An 18,079-nucleotide genomic window follows, 5' to 3' on the forward strand; every position below is an offset into this window, starting at 1 on the left:
CTGTCACCTGTAATAATCAAGTCACCCACATAGATGACTATGATGACCAAACCTACATCTCCCTTTCTCACATAAAGTGAGTGATCAACATCAGAAATACAAAATCCAATATTGACAAGATACTCTCCAATCTTGTCAGACCATGCTCTAGGTGCTTGCTTCAGCCCATAGAGCGCCTTCTTTAACCTGCACACATATGTGGGATGCTCTAAATCCTAATAACTTGTTGGTTGCTCCATACACATTTCTTCTTGCAATTCACCATGCAAGAAGGCATTCTTAGCATCCGTTTACTACAAACTCTAACCTTTGACTGCTGCCAAGGCAATCACACACCTAACAGTTGCCATCCTAGTAATTGGACTGAATGTTTCTTCATAATCTATGCCATATGTTTGAGCATAGCCTTTTGCAACCAGCCTAGCCTTACACATGCTAATAACTGAACCATCTGCATTATGCTTTATTTTTTAAACCCACTTACAGCCAATAGCTTTCTTACCCTTAGGTAAGGATACCAAATCCCAAGTCTTATTGGCTTCTAATGCAGCCATCTCCTCATCCATTGCTGCATCCCAATAAGCATGACCAACAATATCCTCAAAACAAGTGGGCTCAACATCCTCAACTAGTTTCACCATATAAGCATAATGGTGAGCTGCATAACCTTCAAAACCAAATCTTTTAACATGGTATCTAACCCTGTTAGATTTGTGTACCATCGGATCACTCAATGGAGCCTTTGCATTACTATGAGCTCTTTGTACACCTGGTGTCCTGATTGAAGGAATACCAAGCTCATCATCCAAACTCTCTGAACTACTAGAATCTCCATCAAATCCCAAATGACTAGTAGATGCATCATTACCATCCAGTACTTTCTTCCTTCCTTTGTCCTTTCCTGCAACACTTATAGATCCACTTGAAGATGTGGGGCTACTCCTTAGTCTCCCAGACCAAGGACTCACTGTAAGTGTAGTACAAGATGATGTTTCTGGTCCACTAAGACTCTGTGATTCTTGTTTATCTTTTTGCACATAGCTGTCTTGATCATTATCATCATCCAAAACATCACCAGCAGGTGATACCAACTTCCCATCTCATCAAAGATAACATCCCTGCTCACTCTAAACTCACCTATGACAGGGTTATAATAGCAATACCCTTTCTGCTCTAAAAAGTATCCAATAAAAACACATTTTTCTGCCTTTAGATCAAGCTTATTCCGTAGCTTATCTAGCACATGAACATACGCAACACAACCAAATGCCTTTAAGTGCGATATATCAGGCTTCTTGCCAGTAAAGCATTCTTCAAGAGTCATCCCATGAACTACAGCTGTGGGAGTTATGTTCATAATGTAGATAGTAGTATGGATAGCCTCAGACCAAAAATGTTTAGGCATATTCTTTTCATCCATTAATGCCCGTGCAACTTCTGAAATATGCTTGTTTTTTCTTTTTGCAACACCATTTTGTTGTGGGGTATACCTGTAAGCAAATTGCCTCTTTATCCCATGAGTCCTCAAGAAGCCATTGAACTCATTAGAGAGGTACTCTCCCCCTCCTTCTGATCTCAAGCACTTCATTTTTAAGCTTGTTTCTTTTTCAACGGCTGCCTTAAAATATTTGAAGTGCTCAAACACATCACTCTTTTCCTTCATGAAGTATATCCATAGCTTCATTGAACATTCATCAATACATGTGACAAAGTATTTGCTGCCACCAAGAGATACATTCTGTGTAGACCCCCAAACATCTGTATGTACTACATCAAGTATATTTTTGCTTACTTCTCTATCATGCGAGAAGGGTTGTCTCGTCTTCTTACCAAACTGGCATGCTTCACAGACTTTACGCAATTCTGCAACTCTAAAAGAAGGCAACCCTGTAACCAATCCTCTGGGCTGCATTAATTTCAACGTGTGCACATTTGCATGTCCAATATGTTTATGTCATTTTTCAATATCTGCAACTACTCCTTTTCCTTTAGCATACATAACAGCATCCATTACAGGAATTCTAGCATCTAAAGTAAACATTCGGCCAACTCTACTTCCTTTTGTGACCAACCTGCACTTATCATTAAAGTCTTCTACAAAACAACCTTTTGCATTGAATCGGACCTATAACCCTTGCTCTACCATTTGGCCAACAGACACTAGATACTTTATAATTGATGGCACATGTAATACATTTGTCAGACTCTTTGTCTGGCCATCATACAAGGACAAGGGAACCTTTCCAATGTGTGAAAGTGGGTGGCATGAATCATCACCTGTCTGCACATAACTTGGATTTTGTAAGTACTCCATCTCTCCAAACCATTCAACATGAGTGGTCATATGATTAGATGCACCTGAATCGACATACCATACATCATCATGTATCCTCTTTCTTGTAACTGCATTCATCATATGCTACATAACAAATAGATGCTCATTTTTGTCTTCATTCTGTCGTGAAGACGATGCATAGTTTCCTTGCTGCAATTTACCACTGCAAACATCATCCTTCTTTGCATAGCAATGGGCTGCAATATGGCGTGTTTTGTCACAATAATGACAAACAATAGCATAATTTCTAGAACCTCTATTTTTCCATCCACCTCTTCCTCTAGAGCTTCCCCTGCCTCTAAAGTTTCTTCGGTCTCCTGAAACTTGCATTTCACCAAATTGTTGATTGAACCTATTTTGTTGGTTATCGCTAGCACATCCCATACCATAGCCTCTCGAAGAGGATCTACCACGTCCCCTTCCTGAACTTGAGTAAAATTCTTAAACCTATTCATCATTTTTTTCAGATGAGTCACCCTACATATTGATCTCTTCGGTAATCATGAGAGAGATCAACTCATCAAAATCTAGAAATGGCTTCCGTACATATACTGAAGTAACAAATGATTTTCATGCCTTCTCATTGTTAAGGCCACTCAAAGTGGATGAAACCAAATCATCATCATCAAACATAGCATCAATCACCACTAAAGCATCTACAATGCTCCTCACCTTAACACATACTCATTGACAGACATTTTTCCTTTCTTTAAGGCATTCAGCTCTTGCTTGAGTTGAATCTTTTGTACCTTTGTATTTATTGAAAACATGTTCTAAAAAATTATCCAAGCTACATGTGAAGTTTCTGCATTCTTGATATGTCCCAACATACTATTATCAATGACTGTAGATAGCCAGTACATCACCTTTTTGTCTTTTGCATTCCACTCTTTCCATGCTTTTAACTCATCTGCAGTCGAAGGGATACCTAGCTCTGGCTCCTTTTCTTCACCTGAAACAAACTCATAAAGGCCCTTTCCAATGAGGAAGTTCGTCACACGAAACTTCCATGAAGGGTCGTTGTTCTTATCGAGCTTCTCAATAATGGGTTTCCACTATTCTCTGCCATTATCATAAACAAGGATATAACACAGCAAGCTAGTCTTTTGCAATCTTTCACAACACATGCACAACAATACATCAAGCAACCGTTTCCACTGATTACTTAATAATACATGTAATCTGTAACCTGTTTGTAGATCAACCTTATGTTTGCTTCCTACAAACACCTCAAAAACTACAGATTCGAAATCTGTAACCTGTGCAGACACTTTCGGTCAATACATCCAAAATCATAGTGTACCTTGAAACTGTTGTCTACAATCTTGCGGCTCTAAAACAGGACCTGAAATGGCCTCAGACGCCCAAAACAGTAGTGACAAGCCCTAAAGGGCTTATGTGTAGAATATAGAGTGCTCTACTTGCACACCAAATCTCACAGCAATCTGAGATTTTTGCTCGACCCTGCTTCTAGTGCCTCCATAGGCACTATCCAAGTGAGAGAGTGGAAGAATGGAAGAGCTTATTACCCGTTGCTTGCTTGCTTGAACCTTGCTTCTTCTCCTTCACTTCAGCCTTCAAAATTAGCCTCTCTCAGTGGCACAACTCTGATACCATGCCAAGAATCACATGATGGGGGGATTTGCTTGAGCTATTGCGCCAAACACACACTATATACTCAAGAGGAAGCTCACTCAAGAACACAAGAAGAGAGATAGAGGCCAAAATGTTTTCTTGCTAGTTTCTTCTTCTTCTTCCACACACTATACAATGTACACAAAGTTTAGATAAGATACAACATAAAGAAAAGCGGCCTTCTAAGTCACACAGTGCATAACTGACTACACTAATCGACTAGTGTTATATCTTTGCTAGCTGTAGGTAGGTGTAACAACCTAAATATAATAAGTGATAAGTCAATGGCCATGTGAGTATCATAATGACCACCAACGTGCTAAGTGTAGACATGCGGACTCATCTAGCCAGGCGGTCCATCATCAATGTCCACACGTGTTGAGCTTGCCATCTCAACAGACACCACCACCACCACCACTCAACTTCTTGCGCCCACCTTTTCTCCACTATACCCCCCCCATCGAAGGGAAGAAGGGAAAGAGAGAGCACCTTCCAAAAGGTTCTTCTTTTTTCCCTTCTTAGAGGGTGTCCACACGCATTCTTACTTTTTCTTTTTCTCGCAAACTTATTCCCTACCCCATGAGCTTGTTTTACCCCCTTTTTTCCCCTCTATGTGAGCAACAGGCTGTTGAAATTTCCGCAAGGGGGTTGCACCTAGAAGAAAGGAAAATTGAGAATGGCCCCCAAGAAAACAATGTCACATATGGGTGGCAATCCCACAACCTGTAAACAAAGCCTCGGGAGAGGGTATCACTGCCAATACAACTACTGTACCGGATATAAATAGCACATTTCTAAGTTGTTAGATGCTTGCTTTGATTTCCCCATGAGATATGTTAGGTCCTGTACTATACCACATGGGAATAATTCATTGAAAAGGATAAACTTTGTCTCAAATATTTGAAAGATTGAGTTTTCAAAATGCATGTATCAAGAGAAGTTAATTGCATCTAGTTGTTATGTGATAAATCCATACATAGCATAAGCAGCATATAAGATTCCAAAGTATTGTTGACTCCCCATTCTTGCAAACAGTAGATATGTTTTTTGCCACATTGAAGGTATATGTTACAGCTTGTACACTTGACGGATCGCATGGTAAGCAACCTAGCCTAAAGAAAATTAATGCTGAAAACTCTAGATCTTTGCCCAAGCTCTTGCTAATATCACGAACTGATAACTCATATTTAATAGATTGGGATCTTGAAGACGTGTGTAGTTAGCACAAGCAACAATCATAAGGACTAAAACTAAGATGCCTTGAGATCCGTCTGATAACTACTTCTTTCATCAAACCAATTCAGGGTTAGAAACAACAACTGCAGGCCTCAAAGGCAAGTGAAGAGCTCATGGAATAGGATCCCTAAGTCAAAGGAAAGTTTGATACTTTAAAAGTAGCATCCAGTCGCTTAATGCAATCCACCACATCATCCCGTGTTTCCTCAGCTAAATCAGTTGCTAGTGAGAGAAAGGATTTCCTCTCGTAAGAGGGCCTAAGGCTTGCGGGTGGTTGGGGTTTGGTAGGACTTGAGCCTTTGGCGATTGAAAGTTGCAGTGGTGAGTGTTCTTGAGCTTGCGATTGGGTCATTGGGACGGAGGCTAGGTTAGCAGCGGCCTCGAGTGACGGCCGGTTGCTTTTAGGATGGATTTGGAAAGTCAGATCATTTACTGCTTGTGATGATTCTTGAGCTGGTGGTTGTTGCTTGGGTCGACAGGCTTGGGCGATATGCGTAGGTTCGCGCGTGGATGAACTTGATAGTTGCGGGTCGGGGAAGCTCTGCAGCTTGTGGTTTCGAGGTCCTACGATTTTTGGGAGGATCAAGCTTGAGGCTAGCGTACGAGTGGTGCCTCTGGCCATGTGGGCCTTAGGTATCCATAGCCAAGCATTGCCGGCATAGTAGCCTTGTGTGCTCAAGAGGGCCTTGGGGACCCATCTTTGACTGATTACACGTCTATTCCTGTAACTGCGTTTGGGCCTCCTAGGTTTAGAGTTTCTGGTCTTATGAGGGTAGGAGCGTCGACTCCTAGGCGGCTGTTGCAGTTGTTTAGGCACCCATTGAAGGCGAGGCTGTGGGGCCCTAGCTTTGGCTGCTATGGGTTGCGGTCATGAGACTCGGGGAGTGGCGGCCGCACACTACCCCTCTCCTTAGATTTGCCTACAGGTGTTTCTATCGGTGGCTTGCTGGCCCGTGATGAGGTTGCGCAGCCCTTGCTGAAAGCTGTAACAATGTGAACATTGCCTATTGCTAGGTGGATGCACTGCGACGCGTAGTCGACATTGCAGTGGGTCTGCTTTTTGAAGGTGCACCCCATCAGTGACTCTGTGCCTGTGTTTTTAGAATTTGGCAACACGTAAAAAATCATTGGAACAGTCTCAGACTCGATAGAAACTGCTGCTTTGCACTTGCTGAGTAGTGCGTAGGAATGGGCCCCATATGGGCTTAATTTTGCAGTGGTGGGTTGGAGTTGTGGTTGGCCAAGTTGAGTCCAATGATCGTAGGCCAAGACATTGAAGTTTGCTCCCTCATTGATCAAGGTGGTGAAAGCACATGTTTGTTTTGCCGTGAGCATGATACGGAGGTATGCGGGTTCCACAGCTTCCTCATCCTCATCGTCGATTTCAGTGATTGTGGCTACTCGTACCTTGACAGGCGGTTCTAACATCGGTGGTTCGTGCAAGGGATGTGTAGGAGGGTAGTACTTCTTGACACAACTGCCATTGAAGAAGCCTATTCCTTCATCGTTTAGGGTCTCAAGTTCGACATTGCCTGTTTGGCTGATTGCAAGAACTTTGAAGGGTGCAAGACCTCTAAACTTCATCTTTTGTTTATGCCCTTTAGCCGAGTAGAGGAGCACTAAGTCACCCTGTTCGAACTCGTGCTGCTTGACGTGCTTGTCAAACCAGCTCTTGCGTCAGGCTTTCTCACAAATCAGTGCATGGGTGGCAAGAAGGCGAGTCTCCGAGAGGCGTTCGAGCTCAACTAGTCATTGCGTCCATGCTTCCTTCCCTTCCCATCTCTCTTGAAGTGCTATTCTTAGGCTAGGAACGAAGAACTCTAACGGTAGAATCGCTTATGTTCCATATGTCAATCTAAAGGGGGTTTGACCGACAGTTGTTTTATAAGCGGGTCGGTAAGCCCACAGAGCTGCCATTAACTTGTTGTCCTAGTTGCTGCGTGAACCAGAGACAACCTTGGTTACGACATGAGAGCGGAGTTTTGAGCCCGGGATGTGCCTAAAATTTGCCAAAAAATCCAAAATTTAGGGGAAAAATATTCAACATCGAAGGCGGTGGCTCCAGCTAGGACGATTTTAAGCACCAAGTGAAATACGACTCTTAAAAGGTGCCCGAGCGACACTTGTTGATTTTTGATAAATTTTGAGACTGCCGTGCGGGTTGTCAAGAGTTTCTAGCCAATGCGGGATGTCAAGCCAAACGCCCAAGATTTTTCAAAGCTCGATTTGGAGCCCGGACGGGGAAATGGCCAAGGAACCGATCAAGATGCGAAGAGGTGGACAAAACTTGGGCAAAATGGTCAAATGACCTTTGGGGGGCGGTTGGAGCATTTCATGCTACATGAAATCGTGGACATTTTGAAGATGAAGAAAACATAAGAGGGGGCACCAATTTTGCACCGATTTTTGCGCTTGGATCTTATGGATGGAGATGGAGGCTACACACAACCCATACAAATGACATTGGCCCTTGATTCCCTCCTGTATGCTGATCATATCGCCACCTCTCGCTCGCGCAATGATGGCATGGATGAAGATTTCTGATTTTAGTCTTTCTCTCTCCTCCCTCTCTCTCCCTTAAGGGGACGTTCTTGTGTGTAAGAAGACAATGAAGAATGGTGGAGGAAAGCTTGTCCGGATGAGACCGGATTGCTTCCAGATGGATGAAGACATGAAGAGTGCTGTTCTTGAAGATGATCAATATTAAATGCATACTGGAAATCAGTCCCGTAATCAAGACCAAGAAACCGAGACCTGAAAATTGTTGAGATATCGAGCTCCACTCGTGATACGCCAGGGTGACCGTTGTGTATTTATGTCACCGACTTGTCAGTTGCAGACGCGGTTGGTACACCGCCCATGAATAATAGCTACATGATAGCTATCCTTATCTACTCTAGTTCGTGGCTCAGTTAGTATGCCAACTTAGTTAGTTGAGTTTGGTTTGAGACCCATATATAGGGTTCTTCTATTTCTTTGTACTTGAGTTCTTTTGGCTTACACAACTAAGAAAAGGAAAACTGTTTTCAGCCTCCACCCTTGTGTGTCTTCCCCCATTGTGCAAGCAAGAAAGCTTCAAGCGAGACTCCTTCCTTCTCTCCCACAATCTTGACATGGTATCAGAGCCTTGTTCGTGGTAAGGAGCTCAAGAAAGCAAGCCAAGCTCGCGGTGGTCTGGTAAGAGGAGCAGTGTTGCTTTCATTTTCTGTTTTGGGAGCAGATCTCTGCAGGTAGCACAGCCGGAAATTGCAGGAGTGCATTGTCTCAGGTTGAGACGCCCTTCGCGGTGAAGCAAGAGGGCAGTATATGCTGCGGGATAGGGCTTTAGCCCTTGGCGACCTTGTTTTTTTGATTTGAGGCCATTTCGGGGCCTGTTTTGCAGACGGAAGTTTTCTGCACGCACTCAGGAAAAGGCTCAGTTTTATGCTGTGCAGCCACTGTTCTACAGGTCGGTGAAAAGTTACTGTAGAAATTGCATCGTATGCTTGTGCGCAGAGACATTGGGAGTTTCAGAATCATCCTTGGTTCCTGTTTATGCAAAATCGTCACTAGGAAGTGACTGTGTGGTCAAATACCACTTTCGCCAGTTTTGCAGATTTGCCCTTGTAAGGGTGAAGCTGTGTTTTTTTGCAGTAACAGAATTTCTTGCAGTATTCTGTAATGGCGTCTGATTCTCTTTCACAGATTGTCACTGAAAAGCTTGACAAGAACAACTTCCAAGCATGGAAGTTTAGAATGACGAATTTCCTTATGGGAAAAGGATATTGGGAATTTGTTGCAGGAAATGAAGAAGAACCAGTTCTTCCTGATGTTCCCAATCAACAGCAAATGCAGGCATTTAAAACATGGCATGAGAGAGCCAGGAAAGTTATGTACTGGCTGTCTATCAGCATTTCAGACTCTATGATTGTGCATATTCAGGATGCAAGTACGCCAAAGGAGGCATGGGGTACTTTGTCAAAAATGTATAGCACAAATACGCAAGCCAGGAAAATGCAGCTCAAGCAAGAGTTGCACAATGTGCAAAGAGAAAATATGAGCATCAACGACTACCACATGAAGGTGAAGAAGATTGCAGATGCACTTGCTTCCATTGGGTCGCCAGTGGAAGATGATGATTTAGTTTCCGTGACCTTGAATGGTCTAGGAAAGGATTATGCACAGTTTCGAACATCCATTTCAGTTCGTGAAAGATTTCCTGATTTTGAGGAGTTGATTGCTCTTCTAATTTCTGAGGAGCAGAGAAATGGTGGTGCATCTTCTTCAGGAGGAACTTCAAAAGAAGCTGTCTTCTACTCAAATGCTGGAAGAGGTAGAGGCAGAGGTAGAGGAGGCCGATTTGGAGGCCGTGGTAGAAATCAGAATATGCAGCAAACTCAAGAAAACCAGTCCTATGGAGGAGGACGTGGTAACTCTAGAGGCAGGGGGAGCCAAAGAGGTCGTGGTGGATGGCAAAGAGGTCAAAATGCAAACAGTAATGTTGAATGCTACTACTGTGGTAAAATGGGTCATATGGCTAAAGACTGCTATAAAAAGCAGAATGACATCATGAATGGAAAACTGCAACAAGGGAATTATGCATCTTCTAGTAGACAGGGTGATGACAGAAATGAGCATTTGTTCATGGTGCAGCACATGAACAATTCTGTGACAAGTGCAGAAGAAAGCAATGATGTATGGTATGTTGACTCAGGTGCATCAAACCACATGACAGGTCATGCAGAATGGATGGAGGATGCAAGGAAAATGGAAAAACCAGGATTTGTGGAGACTGGTGATAATACTGCACATCCTATTGTGCAGATTGGAAAAATTCCCTTGTCTATGCAGGATGGGAAAAAGAAATACCTGTCCGATGTATTTCATGTCCCGAATATCACCAAGAATCTAGTTTCTGTTGGTCAAATGGTTGAACAGGGCTTGCAGGTCAGATTTAATCCTCATGGATGCTTTGTTGAGGATATGAAAAATAAAGGTCGCTTGATAGCAAAAGGAAAGAAGAAGGGCAGAATGTTTACGTTGGATGCAGACATGTCTGAATTGAGTGCAGCAATGTTTGCACATGGGACCGGTGTAGTTGCAGATATTGATATCTGGCATAAATGCATTGGTCATGTTAATGTACAGCGACTTAAATCAATGCAGGCCCAAAATATTGTTGCAGGTTTGCCGAAATTCAAGGTTGCAGAAATGCATAAGGTATGTGAAGCCTGTCAGTTTGGAAAACAGGCAAGGAAACCATTTCCTAGACATGTTCAAGAGAGTGAGAAGCCATTGGAATTAATCCACTCTGATGTGTGGACTACTAAAGCTGCATCTCTTGGAGGCTGTCATTATTTTGTCACTTTTATTGATGACTATAGCAGAAAAGTTTGGGTGTATTTTATGAAAAAGTAAATTAAAGTTTTTGGGCATTTCAAAACTCTTAAAGCTATGGCTGAAAAAGAAACAGGTCTGCAAATAAAATGCCTAAGGTCAGATGGAGGGGGAGAGTACCTCTCAAATGAGTTTGCAAGGTTCCTGCAGGAGCATGGCATAAAGCAGCAATATTCATGCAGTTATACCCCACAACAGAATGGAATTGCAGAAAGGAAAAACAGGCATATTGGAGAGGTATCTCGTGCCATGCTCAATGAAAAAGACTTGCCAGATTTTTATTGGGCTGAAGCAGTTGCTACAACAGTCTACATAATGAACAGGACTCCCACTGCAGCAATACATGGAATGACTCCAGAGAAGAGGTATACTGGTAGGAAACCAGATATTTCTCATTTGAAAATTTTTGGTTGCATTGCCTATGTACATGTGCCAGATGAGCTGAGATCCAAGTTGGATCCAAAAGCTGATAAGTGCATCTTTATTGGTTACTCTCTGCAGCAAAAAGGGTATAGATGCTATAACCCTTCTACTCGTAAGTTTACAGTGAGCAGATATGTTGTTTTTGATGAGATGAGTAGCTGGTATAAACCAGTAAATGTGATTGATGATGAAGATGCACAAAATGGTAATGCTGCACAGAATTCACAGCAGCAGTCACAAAATATTAGTGGACCTGGAGCGTCCTCTAACAGTGGTTCACATTCTTCGCCATGAACAGGCAGATTGAGATCAGGAGAATCTTCTCAAAGCAATGCAGATAGTGGTATGCAGGTATCACGAAAAGGAAAAGAGAAGGTTGATCAGCCCATGTTTGATGTGAATGCAGGTCACTCTTATGTGGATGGTGAATCCAGTGGCTCAGAATAGAGCATTGATGATGAGTTGGGTATTCCTTCTATTGTTACACCTGGAGTAAGGAAGACCAGGGATGTTTTGAGAGCACCTGGGAGTGAACCTACTTTGCGCAGGTCTACGAGAGCTAGGTATCCTGTGGATAGGCTGAAATATGATGGATTTACAGCCATTCACTATGCATATATGGTCAAAGTGATACAGGAACCAGAACCCACATCTTTTGAGCAAGCCATGCGAAAAGAAAAATGGGAGAAAGCCATGGATGAAGAAATGGATGCCTTGGAAGCAAATGCTACATGGGAGTTAGTACCTTTGCCTAAAGGTAAGAATGCAATTGGCTGTAAGTGGGTTTATAAGGTGAAGCACAATGCTGATGGTTCTGTGAACAGATACAAGGCAAGATTAGTAGTCAAGGGGTATGCACAAACATATGGCATTGACTATGAAGAAACATTTAGTCCGGTTGCAAGGATGGCAACCGTAAGAGCAGTCATTGCTATGGCTGCATCAAAGGGATGGTCTTTACATCAGATGGATGTAAAGAATGCCTTCTTGCATGGTGATTTGCAAGAAGAGGTATATATGGAGCAGCCACCAGGTTATGTGCATGCTGTTCATCCTGAGTTTGTTTGCAGGTTGAAGAAAGCCTTGTATGGCTTGAAGCAGGCACCTAGAGCATGGTCTGACAAGATAGGACAGTATCTTGTCACTATTGGCTTTCAGATTTCCAAGGCAGATTTCTCACTTTATGTGAGAAAAACAGAGAAAGGTATTATGCTACTTGTCATTTATGTTGATGATTTGATTATGACAGGTGACAGTGATGAAGATATCCTTCATGTGAAAATGCTATTGAAGCAGAAGTTTGAGATGAAGGATTTGGGAGAGCTGCGTTATTTCTTGGGCATTGAGGTGATTAGATCACCAAGTGGGATACAGCTCTTGCAGAGGCAATATGGATTGGACATGCTGTCCAAATATGGGATGACAGGCTGTAAGCCTATTTCAGTTCCTTTGGAGCAGAATGTGAAGCTGAGCACAGATGCAGGTGAGCTTCTAGAAGACCCTACTATGTACAGACGCATAGTAGGAAGTTTGATTTATATGACTATTACCAGGCCAGATTTGAGCTATGTTGTTGGATTGGTAAGTCAGTTTATGCAGGCTCCAAGGAAACCACATTTGGATGCGGCTAGACGCATACTCAGGTATGTGAAGTCCACATTGCAGTATGGACTATTTTATGAGACTGGGGTTCAGATACAGTTGCATGGATACACTGATGCTGATTGGGCTGGTAGTATTTCTGATAGACGATCTACCAGTGGATATGTGTTCTCTTTTGGGAGTGCTGCAGTCACTTGGAGCAGCAAGAAACAACCTACAGTTGCCTTGTCGAGCACAGAGGCTGAGTACAGGGGTGCAGCAATGGCTGCATGTGAGGTAGCTTGGTTGTATAAGCTACTTTATGATATGCATCAGTCTACAGATGGACCAGTTGTCATTTATTATGACAACATGAGTAGTATACACTTGGCAAATAACCCAGTCTATCATGCTAGAACAAAGCACATTGAGGTGCATTATCACTATGTGCGAGAGAGGGTTTTACTAGGTCTTATTGATCTAGTTTATGTCAGCACAGAAGATCAGGTAGCTGACATATTCATGAAGGCATTGGGCGCAGAGAAGCTGCGCAAGTTCAGAGACCTGCTTGGTGTGCAGGAATTGGGATTGAGCTCGAGGGGGAGTGTTGAGATATCGAGCTCCACTCGTGATACGCCAGGGTGACCGTTGTGTATTTATGTCACCGACTTGTCAGTTGCAGACGCGGTTGGTACACCGCCCATGAATAATAGCTACATGATAGCTATCCTTATCTACTCTAGTTCGTGGCTCAGTTAGTATGCCAACTTAGTTAGTTGAGTTTGGTTTGAGACCCATATATAGGGTTCTTCTATTTCTTTGTACTTGAGTTCTTTTGGCTTACACAACTAAGAAGAGGAAAACTGTTTTCAGCCTCCACCCTTGTGTGTCTTCCCCCATTGTGCAAGCAAGAAAGCTTCAAGCGAGACTCCTTCCTTCTCTCCCACAATCTTGACAAAAATAAGCAGTAATGCTATTTTTATAAAGAAAAATGATCTTTTTATGCTATTTGCTTTATGAAACCTTGTTCATAAGGGATGAAAGTTCATTATGATATTGTTTGCTATGAGTTTCAATTGTTTGCAACCTGAAAATTAAAAAATATAAGGCTACATGGCTAGAAGTAGTGTCAAAATATATGAAAAACACGCGTTTTAAGGGTAAAATTGGGAGTTTTGCTATATAAATGAGAAATATGATATGTCACACCAACTAAATCTAAGTTTTTGCTGTCAATTAACCTAAGGGCCACAGCCCACAATCAATTTTCATTTTCAGTCATTATTTATTAAAGAAAAATAGGAAAAAATATCCAAAAATGGAAAAAATGGGTTTAAAATTAGGAAAAAATAGAAAATGGGCTGAGAAAAATCAGAAAAAATTATATCTATGTTTGTGCAATGTATAATGATGGCAAAGCACGAGGTTGCCCTCGGTTTGTCTCCCTTTCTATGTTTTGTGTGTATTTATCGTTCTTTTAAAAGGGAGAAATGTATAGAAATCCTATCTAACCGATCAATGATACAAAATGCTAAGAGTTGGATGAAGAGGGGCTGAAACGTTGAAAGATAAAGAAAAGATTTGATTTATGCATTGCACTTGGCATATAGGAAACAGTTTAAATAAAGAGGATGGTATGGCTCGGTGCCTCCTTTCAACGCAGCACGCGCTAGTAAAATTCATGGAAAGAATGCTTTATGCACTATGCACGATGCTGATCTTTCTTTTGTCTGAGCACATAGCCATACACGATTTGCATTAAGCATAATAATTAAAAGGTATCAGAAAAACCTCCTGGATGCATAGCACCTGTTTTCCTTAGATTGTGACCAACGATGAGCGTGAGAGGATGTCCTAAGCTGTAGGTTAGTTGTTGGGTCGTAAGGGGAAAGTGTAGTGAGGAATGGTACATCCTAGAATGTAAAATATTGATACCTTGAGAGGAGTTTGTATTCGTATATGTTATATGTTTAGCAGCGCATCAAAAGGCCAATCCCTGCGATGTAGGAGAGCTGCAGTGGGGCTCCGACTATTAGTCGGTGGAGTGCCTTCTATGTGTGTGTGACGAGGCATTATGCCTATGTACTTTGGGATCTCCCTTTGAGGATTTTAAGGGAAATGTTGGACTATAAACTATAAACGCATGAATTAAACTTTAGGCTAGTTTGTCCTTCAGCATTTGATAGACTCTCCTAGTCCGCGAGGCCGTGAGGGTGTTTGTGTGTCATGAGCATGAGGTCCGGCTAGTACTATAGCCAGTGCTGGCCCATTTCAGGTCCCATCAGTGGTGCATGTGTAAGGAGCCGCTTATAAGTGGTGGTTTTCAGATCTAGGGTTTCTAGGGACCAAAAGAAAATTGGTTTATGTCCTCTGACAAGGACTGTCAAGCCGAAATACAAAAAGGAGAACGTGTTGAGAGGGCTAGACGGCGGTTAGAGATCGTAAGTCGTTATTCTCCTCAAAGGAGTAGCCCAAGACACATAAGAAGCAGTGGTTTTAGTAGCCCAACTGCTCCACATAGTCCGTTAGGTGCAGGAGGAAGCAGAAGTTCTTCCTCTCTTCCACCAAGTCTATCCACTTCAAGTGGGGGTGTGAGTTCATCAGTTCAAGCTCCTATTGTTAATCCGATTGTTGCCATGGCACAACCCATTGCAATTCTTGCAGGGATGTCAGATTTGTCAGCTTTAGGAGTTCCCTTGCCCATTTTTAATGGGTTAGCTGAAGAGGATGCAGAATTTCACATTTGTGAATTTCAAAGATTAATGTTCAACTATCGCATCCAAGATGAGGGACATCTTATGATGTTCTTCAATATGATGTTAAAAGGAAGGGCTGCGGTATGGTATCACAGCATAGAGTCTGGAACCATAACCACAATTGATCAATTCTATGCAGCTTTCCGAGGAGAATATGCCCCTGAAAGATGTGGCCAATATTGGTTGCGTGTCTTGAATGTAACATGCCAAGACCCTCATGAGAATGTGAAAGCCTATGCTAGGAAGATTAAGGAAGTGTTTCGTAAGTTACAAACTTACATTCCTATTCCGCTGGCTGCCCAATTTCAATACTTTTTGCATGGGTTGGATTTTAATATTCAAGTATAATTGAGCAGTGTGGCTTTGGCTGATATAGACACCGCTATTACGCGGGTAGAGGGAGTAGAAGCACGATTACAAACGGCCTACTCCTCTCGAATGAGTATTAATGTGGGTTTAGTACCTGGAGGTAATCTACCATTGATGAATGGAAGTCAAGGGATGCCTATGACTAACCCTAATGGGAGAGGAAGTATGGTTCAGAATGTACCTTTGCTGCCAGCTCCTCCCAGTGTGACTATGCCCATGGCAAGTTAGTTGGCTCCACCAAATGTTGGAGGCCAAGTTTATCAGTCCCTCTATTCCCACTATTTAGACTCGACTTTTTTAGAGCATTGTATGTACTTGCCTTAATGTTCTTATGTAAGCTTTGTAACCCTCATGTAACTTGTGCACTAAACCATAAGAACAATGATCGCATTGGCTGCTACTAAAGACTAGAAATTGCAGCATATGGATATTAAGAATGTGTTTCTCAATAGTGATTTTAGCAGAGGATGTTTATATGGATTAGCCTGAAGGGTATATGCACCCTGATTTCCAACATTATGTATGCAAACTGAAAAAAGTATTGTATGGGCTGAAGCAGGATTCAAGAGTTTGGCATGGAAGGATCAGTAGTTACTTGTAGAGTTTGGGATTTACTATTGGCAGGGCTGATCATAGTCTATTTACAAAAAAGACATTGGTAGTGCTAGTCATCTATGTTGATGACTTGATAATTACAGGTGATAATGACTTGGGGATACAACATATTATGCAGATGCTGAAATCCAAATTTGACATTAAAGACTTAGGTGAACTGAAGTATTTCTTGGGTATTGAGGTGATTAAGGCTAAAAATGGTTTATGGCTGATGTAGAAACACTATGCCATGGAAATGCTAAAGAAATATGGCATGGCTGAATGTAAACCACTGGGTACACCTCTTGATCAAATTGTCAAGTTGGACATTTGGATATTAGCACTGGAGTTGAAATTGATGATGTGACTATGTGTAGGAAGATGGTTGGTATTTGGATCTACTTGACTATCAGTAGGCTGGTGGACTTGAGTTATGCAGTTGGGCTCATAAGTTAATTTATGCAGAAGCCCAAAAAGCCACATTTGGATGTTGTTAGGCAGATTATGAGATATGTTAAGTCCACTGTAGATTATGGGCTGTTCTATGTGAAAGATAAACCCTTGACACTAGTTGGATACACAGATGCAAATTGGGCAGGATGCTCATATGATCATAGATCTACATGTGGTTATGCCTTTGGATTTAGAAGTGGAATGATCAATTGGAGCAACAAGAAGCAACCAATGGTTGCATTGTCTAGAACTGAGGTAGAGTACAGGGGTGTTGCATTGGCAGCATGTGAGATTGCATGGCTGCTCAAGATTTTGGCTAATTTGGACATATAGGTGGATGCTCCATTGAACTTGTTGTGTGACAATCTCAATAGTGTACTCTTGGCAACGAATCTAGTATACCATGCCACGACTAAACACATTGAGATACACTACCATTTTATCAAAGAGATGGTTCTTGTAGGGAAAGTAGACCTTATGCATGTGAAGACAGATGAGCAAGTTGTAGATATCTTTACCAAGTCTTTGGGTAACAGTGTTTTTAGATAGCTGTCTTGAGCTTGAGGGGGAGTGTTAAGACTTCAAGCTCAGCTTTACTATCTTTAGGTTGTGTGTACCCGACACTTACCTTGTCTAGTTATACCACATGCAGACATTAAATAAGTCGATCTATACTTGGTGTGAATGGTCTTACAGACCTTAGACCTTAGAGTGTTGTATTCACCTTAGTTATATGGATTATGGAATATAAAGATAATGGAGAGTGGAGAGTATATCGCTCCTCTCAGTTGCTCCAACCCTTCACTCTATCTCTCTCTCTTTTAACAAAAAATGATTGCACATTGATTGTAAAAGGGAAACATGTTGGCAGATTGTTTACTCTTGATGTAACTCTACTTGAAATGGATGGTGCCATATTTGCACAAGGTTTAGGTGTTGTACTGATATTGAAATTTGACATAAGAGAATTGGTCATGTCAATGTGCAGTGATTGAAAGACATATAATCAAGACATATTGTGGATAGCTTGTCTAAGTCTAGAGTTGATATGATACACAAAGTAAGTGAAGCATGTCAACTTGGAAAGCAAGCAAGGCACGTGTTTCCACACGAAAAGCATGTATGCAATAAGCCACTTGAATTGAGATATTCTGATGTATAGGGTCCTATAAAGCCATTGAATTGGTACATTCTGATGGATGGGGTCCTATATAAAGACTGCAACTTTTAGTAGTTGTTGCAGGTACTTGACGATCATACTCGCAAAGTATGGGTTTACTTTATGTGTGAGAAAAATGGGGTATTTACTTACTTTGAAAGA

This window comes from Lygodium microphyllum, chromosome 5 (assembly GCF_053477565.2).
Source record: "Lygodium microphyllum isolate KBCC chromosome 5, Lygodium_microphyllum_v1.1.10, whole genome shotgun sequence".
NCBI lineage: Eukaryota > Viridiplantae > Streptophyta > Polypodiopsida > Schizaeales > Lygodiaceae > Lygodium > Lygodium microphyllum.